The sequence below is a fragment of the Leucoraja erinacea genome, chromosome 35 (assembly GCF_028641065.1).
Source record: "Leucoraja erinacea ecotype New England chromosome 35, Leri_hhj_1, whole genome shotgun sequence".
In the NCBI taxonomy this organism is placed as follows: Eukaryota; Metazoa; Chordata; class Chondrichthyes; order Rajiformes; family Rajidae; genus Leucoraja; species Leucoraja erinaceus.
The window spans coordinates 9,078,638-9,088,181 of record NC_073411.1 but is presented as its reverse complement, the minus strand read 5'-3'; the positions used below and the strand labels follow the sequence as shown (position 1 = coordinate 9,088,181).

Genomic DNA, 9,544 nt, shown 5'->3' with positions numbered 1-9,544 from the left:
ATTATTATTAATGTTTAGTGTTTTCTGAGTCATTCGTAACTGTCACTGTATGTCATGTTGTTACTTGCGGGCGGAGCACCAAGGCAAATTCCTTGTATGTGAATACTTGGCCAATAAAGTTACTTACTTACTTATCTTGAAACTACGCACTTTGGCTCTTGATTCCCCAACTCTGGGTAAAAGATTGCGTGCATTCACCCTTTTATTCCCCTGATGATATTACACAGCTCTGTAAGACTAACCCTCAGCCTCTGGTGGCCCAAGGAATAAAGTCCTAGCCGGCCAAACCCCTCCCGATTCCTCAGGATCTCGAGTCCTGGCAACATACTCAATGTTCTACCTTGCTATGCAGCCAGGGGCAAGGATTCTGTAATGTGCTCACTCCTAGAGTGATACAGCGTGGAAACAGGTCTGACCCAACTTGCTCACACTGGCCAATGTGCCCCATCTACACTAGTTTTGCCCACATCCCTCTGAACCTCTCATAAGGTCATATGGTCATAAGGAATAGCATAGAAAATAGGTGCAGGAGGAGGCCATTCGGCCCTTTGAGCCAGCACCACCATTCATTGTGATCATGGCTGATCATCCCCATCAATAACCCGTGCCCCTAGATTGATTTCACTGGCCCCTAGAGGTCTATCTAACTTAAATTAGGTCATTCGGCCCATCAAGACTTCTCCACCATCTAATCATGGCTGATCTATCTCTCCCTCCTAACCCCATTCTCCTGCCTTCCCCTCCCCCCCCATAACCTACTAATCAAGAATCTATCTATCTCTGCCTTAAAGATATCCACTGACTCAGCCTCCACAGCCATCTGTGGCAAACGTCTACAGCCTTCAGTAGCCGACCCATGTACCTGTATGAATGTTTCATAAACATTGCGATAGTCCCTGCCTCAACTCCCCGCTCTGGCAGCTTGGTCCATACACCCACCACCCTTCTTGTAAAAAAGTTACCCCTCAGGTTCCCATTAAAAGTACCCCCCCCACCCACCAATATTACCCTACGTCCTTTGATTTTCGATGATTCCTGCAAGGAATTCCTGGAAGGAAACGCGGAACCGATTTACACTGAGTTGCGTCAGCAAAGGCTGGATGCAATGATTGTCCATCTGGATTGGGAAGTGACTGGAGATGATTCAGGAGTGTCCTGGAGGAACCATGACCCCTCCAGCAGCCTCTGGTTCGTCTCCGGTGGAAGGGTGGGACACTTCCACTGGGTATCTGGCCTGTTGGCAGGAGATCCACTCTAGTTTAGTCTAATCTTCCCCACATCTGACATTAGTGACGCAAATGCAAAAAAAAAACACAGAGCATGTACAACTGCTGGAAGAAGGTCAAAAGTGATAGGAGCAGAATTAGGCCATTTGGTCAATAGACAATAGACAATAGGTGCAGTAGGCCATTTGGCCCTTCGAGCCTATAGTCCATCAAGTCTAATCCATCATTCAATCATGGCTGATCTATCTCTCCCTCCTAACCCCATTCTCCTGCCTTCTCCCCATAACCTCTGACACCTATACTAATCAAAAATCTATCTATCTCTGCCTTAAAAATTATCCACTGACTTGGCCTCCACAGTCTTCTGTGGCGATGAATTCCACAGATTCACCACCCTCTGACGAAAGAAATTCCTTCTCCTTCCTAAAGGAACGTCCTTTAATTCTGAGGCTGTGACCTTTAGTTCTATACTCTCCCACTAGTGGAGACATCCTCCCCACATCCACTCTATCCAAGGCTTTCACTATTTGTGGGACAGGCAGCATCTGTGGAGGGAATGGACAGATGACGTTTTGACCTCTCGTTGGACTGGTCAGTTATCTGTCCATTCGCAGCTTGAATCGCTGAGTTTAGACTTTGTAGATACAGCGTGGAAACAGGCCCTTAGTTAGACCCAACAAGGCCTTGCCGACCAGCGATCACCCGGTGCACTAGCACTATCCTACACACTAGGGACAATTTACAATTTTACAGAAGGCAAGTTAACCTACAAACCTGTACGTCAAACCTGAGTGTGGATGGTAACCGGTGCACCCGGAGAATACCCACGTGGTCACGGGGAGAACGTACAACTACGTACAGACAGCGCCCGTAGTCAGAATCGAACCTGGGTCTCTGGTGCTGTAAGGCAGCTGTGCCACCGTGCTGCCCTCCAGCATGTTGTGTGTTGCCCACGATTCCAGCATCTGCAGTTCCTTGCGCCTGCACAGCTTTGAGAAAGCACTGAGGGGCCCAGCAGTAATTCAAGTCTTTTATTTGTTTTCCCATTAACTGTGGCCAGTACAAGCCATGTTGAATCCATTCTGTGCAGCCCCCAAATTGAACAAGCCTCAAGTATGAATGCTGACTGAGTGAATACTATAACCGTGTTCTGTGGGCATGGTGCCAGAGTAGGATGGGAGGGGCGGGGGACCAGTGTATATCAGAACAAGTTACCAGCACTCCCTCTCCTCAACTGCACAGGCCGTCAATAAAAGGCAGAGACTGTTATGCTGAGGCTCCTGGTTCATTCATAAACAATGATCACGCAAGTCAGGGAGAGGATGAGGTTTGTCTCTGCTGCTGTAACGATATTCCAGCAGGCTCCAATATATTTTTGGCCCGAAACGTTGCCTATTTCCTTCGCTCCATAGATGCTGCCGCACCAGCTGAGTTTCTCCAGCAATTTTGTCTACCTTCAATGTATTCAAGTCAAGTCAAGTCAAGTTTATTTGTCACATACACATACGAGATGTGCAGTGAAATGAAAGTGGCCATAAAAGGCAGTTCAACAAGCGGGCTAAGGTTAGTGAGGGCAAGGATAACTTCAAGCAGAGTCGACCACTAGCGGTGCAGCGGTAGAGATGCTGCCTTACAGTGCCGGGTTCGATCCTGACTACAGGTGCTTGTCTGTACGGAGTTTGTACGTTCTCACCGTGACCGCATGGACCATGTTGGTCAGCGCGGACTCAGTGGGCCCAGGGCCCCGTTTACACGCTGTATCTCCAAACTAAACTAACCTGCTACCCAATGGCTCCAGCCACCCAGTCCCAACCCTAATAATATCCCATGATCCAGTGGATCTCTTCAAGGTGTTTCAGTTTCCTGCCACATAGGTTAATTGACCATTGCAAATTGCCATTAATAGGCAGGTAAATAACCATATAACAATTACAGCACGGAAACAGGCCATCTCGGCCCTACAAGTCCGTGCCGAACAATTTTTTTTCCCCCTTAGTCCCACCTGCCTGCACTCATACCATAACCCTCCATTCCCTTCTCGTCCATATGCCTATCCAATTTATTTTTAAATGATACCAATGAACCTGCCTCCACCACTTCCACTGGAAGCTCATTCCACACCGCTACCACTCTCTGAGTAAAGAAGTTCCCCCTCATATTACCCCTAAACTTCTGTCCCTTAATTCTGAAGTCATGTCCTCTTGTTTGAATCTTCCCTATTCTCAAAGGGAAAAGCTTGTCCACATCAACTCTGTCTATCCCTCTCATCATTTTAAAGACCTCTATCAGGTCCCCCCTTAACCTTCTGCGCTCCAGAGAATAAAGACCTAACTTATTCAACCTATCTCTGTAACTTAGTTGTTGAAACCCAGGCAACATTCTAGTAAATCTCCTCTGTACTCTCTCTATTTTGTTGACATTAGGGTTAAATGATCGAAGCTGGGGAGAGATGGTGGGAAAATGGGGTCAATAAAAAGTAGGATCCGTGTAAATGGGTGCTTGATGGTCAGCATAGACTAGATGGGCCAAAGGGCCCGTTTCTGTCAGGCACAACAGACACAAAGTGCTGGGGTAACTCAGCGGGTCAGGTAGCATCTCTGGAGAAAAAAAGATGGGTGACGTTTCAGGCCGGGACCCTTCTTCAGACTGAGAGTAGAGGGGTGGAAACTGGAGGTCAGGCGAGAAGAAAAAAGGTCTATCTGGTATGACTCATGGGAATATAGAAAATAGGTGCAGGAGTAGGCCATTCGGCCCTTCGATCCCATTCAATATGATCATGGCCGATCATCCAAAATCAGTACCCAGTTCCTGCTTTTTAATGTAGTAAATGCCTACTATTTTCTGTGTGCTTAAGCAAAGCAAGAATTTCATTGTCCTATACAGGGACACATGACAATAAACTCACTTGAACTTGAACATTCTCTCACATCCCTTGATTCCATTAGGCAGAAGAGCGCATCTAATGGGCCTGTCCCACTGTACGAGGTAATTCAAGAGTCCTCCCGAGTTTCCCCTGATATGAACTCGGAGAATTACGGTAATAGCCGCTCGTAGGTACTCGGGGCTCTCGTGGACATTTTTCAACATGTCGAAAAATCTTCACGAGCTTACCGCGTTTCCCCGAGTACCTGCCGTTGGCGTTACGAGCCGCTAAGAGACATCCCGAGCTCCGACGTACATTCTACATACTTACCACGAGTTAAGATTTTTTTTTTTAACTCGGGAGATCTCTTGGGTAAACTCGTACAGTGGGACAGACCCTTTATATACACAAAGGATAGGTGCAGACTCGATGGGCCGCATGGCCTCTTGCTGTGCAAGGAGGGGAAGGGACTGTGCCTTTAAATCCAAATTACGTCATGCACAGTTTGAAACAATATAGGCAATGAAGTTCCACATCCCATTGCCTGAAGTCCCATAACAGCACAATCACCTTCATAGCCCTTAATATTTCAGGGGAAGAAGTGCCCTTCACATTTAGAAAACTGATTTTTTTTTTTTAATTGAGGCATGGGGAAATCCCACAAAGATTTAACTTGGGAATTATATTTTAAAAGACCCGATGCTCTGGGCTGTCTGTGCCTCAATCCGGAGATTCACAAATATTATGCAGATCAGCCAAAAGGTGTTACACACAGCATTCAGGTGCTAGAATGGATTCAGCTGGCGGCAGGCAGCTTATTCCAATACCCTTGTTCCACTCTGCTAATCCTGCCCGTGGAAATTAAATCAGTCTTCCCCTTATTCTGCCCCCCAAAGCAAGAGATTGCACCCCCTCCGTTAAACTACCCCCCCCCCCCCCCCCCCCTCCTCTCTCTCCCCCCCCCATCCTCTCCTTCTCCCCCCCTCTCCTCTCTCCTCTCTCCTCCTCCTCCCTCTCTCCCCCTCCTCTCTCTTCCCCCCCCCCCTCTCCTCCCCCCCCCCCCCCCTCTCTCTCTCCCCCTCCCCTCCACTCTCTCTCCCTTCTTTTTCTCCCTCCCTCCTTTCTCTCTCCCCATCCTCCTCTTCTCCCCTTCCCTCTCTCCTCTCTCTCTCCTCTCTCCCCCCCCTCCTTCTCTCTCCCCCCCTCCTCCTCTCTCCTCTCTCCTCTCCCCCCTCTCTCTCTCCCCCCCTCCCTCTCTCCTCTCTCTCTCTCTCCCCCCCTCTTTTCTCCCTCCCTCCTTTCTCTCCCCATCCCCATCCTCTCCCTTCTCCCCCTTCCCTCTCTCCTCCTCTCTCCCCCCTCCTCCTCTCTCTCCCCCCCCCCCCCCCTCTCTACCCCCCATCTTCTCCCCTCCTCTCCGGATCCCAGTATGTAACTCCCTCGATTAAATCAGTTCTATTACAGGTTTCCACCCCACCACTGCACGCTCTTTGTATTTTTGCATTGAACTAACTGCAGGCAACTGAGGGTGGTGGTTTGAATCTTATTTCCCTTTGCAAGCGGTGGGGTGGGGGGGGGATCAGAACAGCACCCAAGCCGAACGATCCCGAATTACAGCAGCAAACAGTTCCAACAACACGAGGGGAAATACAATTTAAAACAGAAGTGCTTCGGGTGCCATGATCACCATCATCAAGATGTCGGCTTATATATATATATATATTTTTTTTTAACATGCAAACAAGGATTACATTTCACAGACAGGATAACAAAGAGCTTTAATATTGGGCTCCTACGTTGGTGTAGTTTTGGCCAAATCAATTATTGAGTTAACTGGTCTCGCCCATTCCTCGCTCGCTCGCTTTCATTGTCTCGAACCCAATGAAGAAATCGGCTAGAATTCACTTTAATTCAATTAAATCAACGTGCCGCGGATGGGATGGGAGGTGGGGAGGTGGAGGGGCGAGCAGGCAGCAATCTGGAAATGCACCGCACATATAAACGCAAACACAATGAAGATTTTCCCTGCACAAGGACTAATCCGGAATTTGCACGACACGGACATTTAAATGCTACTCACCGTGGCCTCGTCCGAGTCCGGCTCCAATCTCTCTCCTTATTGTCAAACTTCCTCGCACAGATGTTCAGAGGGAAGCCCGGCTGCAAAATAGCGAGAGGGAGGAGAGAAAGGAAATGATATATTGGAGCGTGTCAGCTTCGCGTTGAAATTGACCAGATGGTTGGAGCTGTATCCAAGTCGGCTCCAGTCTTTTAGTTTCTTTCCCCCCCTCACTCTCTCAATCTCTCCCTAAAAGGGGGTAATGGGCAGAGCAGACCGGCCGCTGTTCGGGGGTCACGGCAGATAAGAAGCTTTTCTTCCAACACTCGCTCTCCTTAGAGCAACTTGTTCCATTCCCTGCGCAGCCTCGAATCCAGCCCAGATATTGCCCGCCCCGTCACAGGCGCCGTGCAATCCGAGACACAGAGAGAGAGAGAGAGAGTAGTAAAACACAGGCTTCACTGAATGAATGCATATACACACACACACTCACCCACTCACGCGCTCTCACACTCACACTCACACACAAACGCTTCTCACACACACTCACACTCACACACACTCACTCTGTTTCTCACACACACGCTCATGCACACTCACACACATTCTCACACACACTCTGTCTCACACATTCACACACACTGTCTCTCACACACTCATACTCACAGTTGCTCACACACACACTCACTCACACACACACATGCACTCTCACACGCACACTCACACTCTGTTTCTCACACACACTCTCATGCACACTCACTCACACACATTCTCACACACACTCTGTCTCACACATACTGTCTCTCACACACTCATACTCACAGTTGCTCACACACACCCACTCTCACACTCGGTCTCACACTCAGTCACTCACACTGTCTCACACACACACACACACACACACACACACATAGATTGCACTTCTATATAAACACTAATTCACAGGCTAATGTTACACTAGGAGAGACTCCAGGGCGTGGAAAATCGCCCGGGTTCGTTATGTTCATAAAATTCTAGGAGCAGAATTAGGCCATTCGGCCCATCAAGTCTACTCCGCCATTCAATCATGCTTGATCTATCTGTCCCTCCTAACCCCATTCTCCTGCCTTCTCCCCATAACCCTTGACACCCGTACTAATCAAAAAGGTTTTTCCTCATCTCCATTCTATCTTTCATTCGTTTGGTCCTATATCTCACTCCATCTTATACTGTCTGTATATGTTTCCCTTTCCCCTGACTCTCAGTCTGAGGAAGGGTCTCGACCCTAAATGTCACCTATTCCTTTTCTCCAGAGATGCTGCCTGTCCCGCTGAGTTACTCCAGTTTTTTGTGTCTGTCTTCAGTTTAGACCAGCATGGGCAGTTTCTTCCTACGCAAGATCAAATATGTAGATGAACATACAATGCTCTCCAGTGATGGATGGATACACAGTGATGTATAAGCAAAGCGAGGCATGTGCAACAAAGCCATTTCCTTTGTGCCAAGTGAAAGGAAGCATTTTTCCAAAATCATCTGATCCAGAAAGTATGCCACAAATGCCGGCAAATAAAATATCGTAAATGCACACTCACTAACGTGATGACATAAATGTGTTTTGGTTGCTGCATAGAATGCCAGGCTTTTAGACAATAGACAATAGGTGCAGGAGTAGGCCATTCAGCCCTTCGAGCCAGCACTGCCATTCAACGTGATCATGGCTGATCATCCCCAATCAGTACCCCGTTCCTGCCTTCTCCCCATATCCCCTGACTCCACCATCTTTAAGAGCCCTATCCAGCTCTCTCTTGAAAGTATCGAGAGAACCGGCTTCCACCGCTCTCTGAGGCAGAGAATTCCACACACTCACTTTGAGAAAAGAAACACGGGGGGGACAATTAATCTACAAACCCGCACAACTTTGGTGTGTGGGAGGAAACCGGAACACCCGGGGGAGAAAATCACGCGGCCCACAGGGAGAGCGTGCACCCAAGGTCAGGATCGAACCCAGGACTCTGGCGCTGTGAGTCAGCAACTCTACCAGTTGCACCACTGTGCCGCATTCTGGTCATTAGGCTCCAATAACTTGTAGGTACTGGTAGCATAGGTGGTGAGAGCAGGTGTGGAGAAAGGTTATTCTGGGTCACTAGAACTCATTGTTGAGCCTTTCCGAGGTGTCGTAGGCCAAACTCAATGAAACACCAGTGAAGGGAGGTGCCCACTTGCTAATTATGTATGTGCTTGTCAACATGTTGATCATTGCATATGGAGCTAGTTATTGTCCTTAGTTTGTACAATCAGATTAGATAATACTTTGGCTTTGGGTGTGGTTTTCTAGGTTGGGTGCTTATCGTGGTGTGTTATAGCACAAGTACTCTGTGTTTTAATTGCGATTTAGAATCAAGGAACTGCAGATGCTGGTTTCCCAAGGAAAAGCACAAGATGCTGGAGGAGGTCGGGGAGGACCGCATACAACACGGTGAGCCTGTCGGCAGGCCTGGCTCACCGGCCACGGAACCGCAAGAGGTCATAAAGTCATAATGGATAGGGGTAGAATGAGGCCATTTGGCCCATCGAGTCTACTCCGCCATTCAATCATGGCTGATCGATCTCTCCCCTCCTTATTAACTCCCCCCTAACCCATTGAGAGGGAAGATGTCGGGTTCGTCCCCCGCTTGCCCTGAAGACCGGGGCCCGGAGAGGAGGTGGAGAGAGTTGGCGACTGCAGTGGACACTGGACAAGGGAGGATAGGAAGAACCGAGGGGGTCAGCAGCGGCCCCGGGTCACCAAGGTTGAAGATGGCTGGGCGCCGAGTTGATTGGTACGGGGGTCAGAGGTTATGGGGAGAAGGCAGGAGAATGGGGTTAGGAGGGAGAGATAGATCAGCCATGATTGAATGGTGGAGTGGACTTGATGGGCCGAATGGCCTAATTCTGCTCCTATTCCTTAAGACCTTATGACGATGGTTATGGCCAGTTGCAGTTGGGAATGTGAAATGGCCCCAAAACCGGGCGACTATTGCATATAGACACTGTGGGCTGATTCTGTGTATTATGGATCGTACTTCAGGAGGGTATTAATCTTACTGATCTATGTGCATAAAACAAATCCCACTCTAGGTAGACACAAAGAGCTGGAGTAACTCAGCCAGCTTCTCTGGAGAGAAAGAATGGGTGATGTTTCAGGTCGAGACCCTTCTTCAGACAATCTCACCGTACATTGGCCCACACGATAAAAAGGGAGCTCTTAAACCATTGAGAAACTCAGCGGTCCAGACTGCTCCCCTGCAGAACATGGACAGGTGATGTTTCGGGTCAGGACCCTTCTTTAGACTGATGAAAGCATCACCCATCCCTGTTTGTTCAAGAAGGAACTGCAGATGCTGGAAAATCGAAGGTAGACAAGCTGGAGAAACTCAG

At 48.6% G+C, this 9,544-nt stretch overlaps 1 protein-coding gene across 2 annotated transcripts in view; it reads right to left on the bottom strand.

The window, feature by feature from the left end:
* sema4c (sema domain, immunoglobulin domain (Ig), transmembrane domain (TM) and short cytoplasmic domain, (semaphorin) 4C) overlaps positions 1-6,614 on the bottom strand; it is a 69,762-nt gene extending 63,148 nt beyond the window's left edge. For both annotated transcript variants that reach the window (XM_055662261.1, XM_055662263.1), the window contains exon 1: positions 6,170-6,614. The gene's annotated coding sequence lies outside the window, so the exon portion shown is untranslated. The remainder of the gene's footprint in view (positions 1-6,169) is intronic.
* Between the last annotated feature and the right edge of the window lie 2,930 nt (positions 6,615-9,544).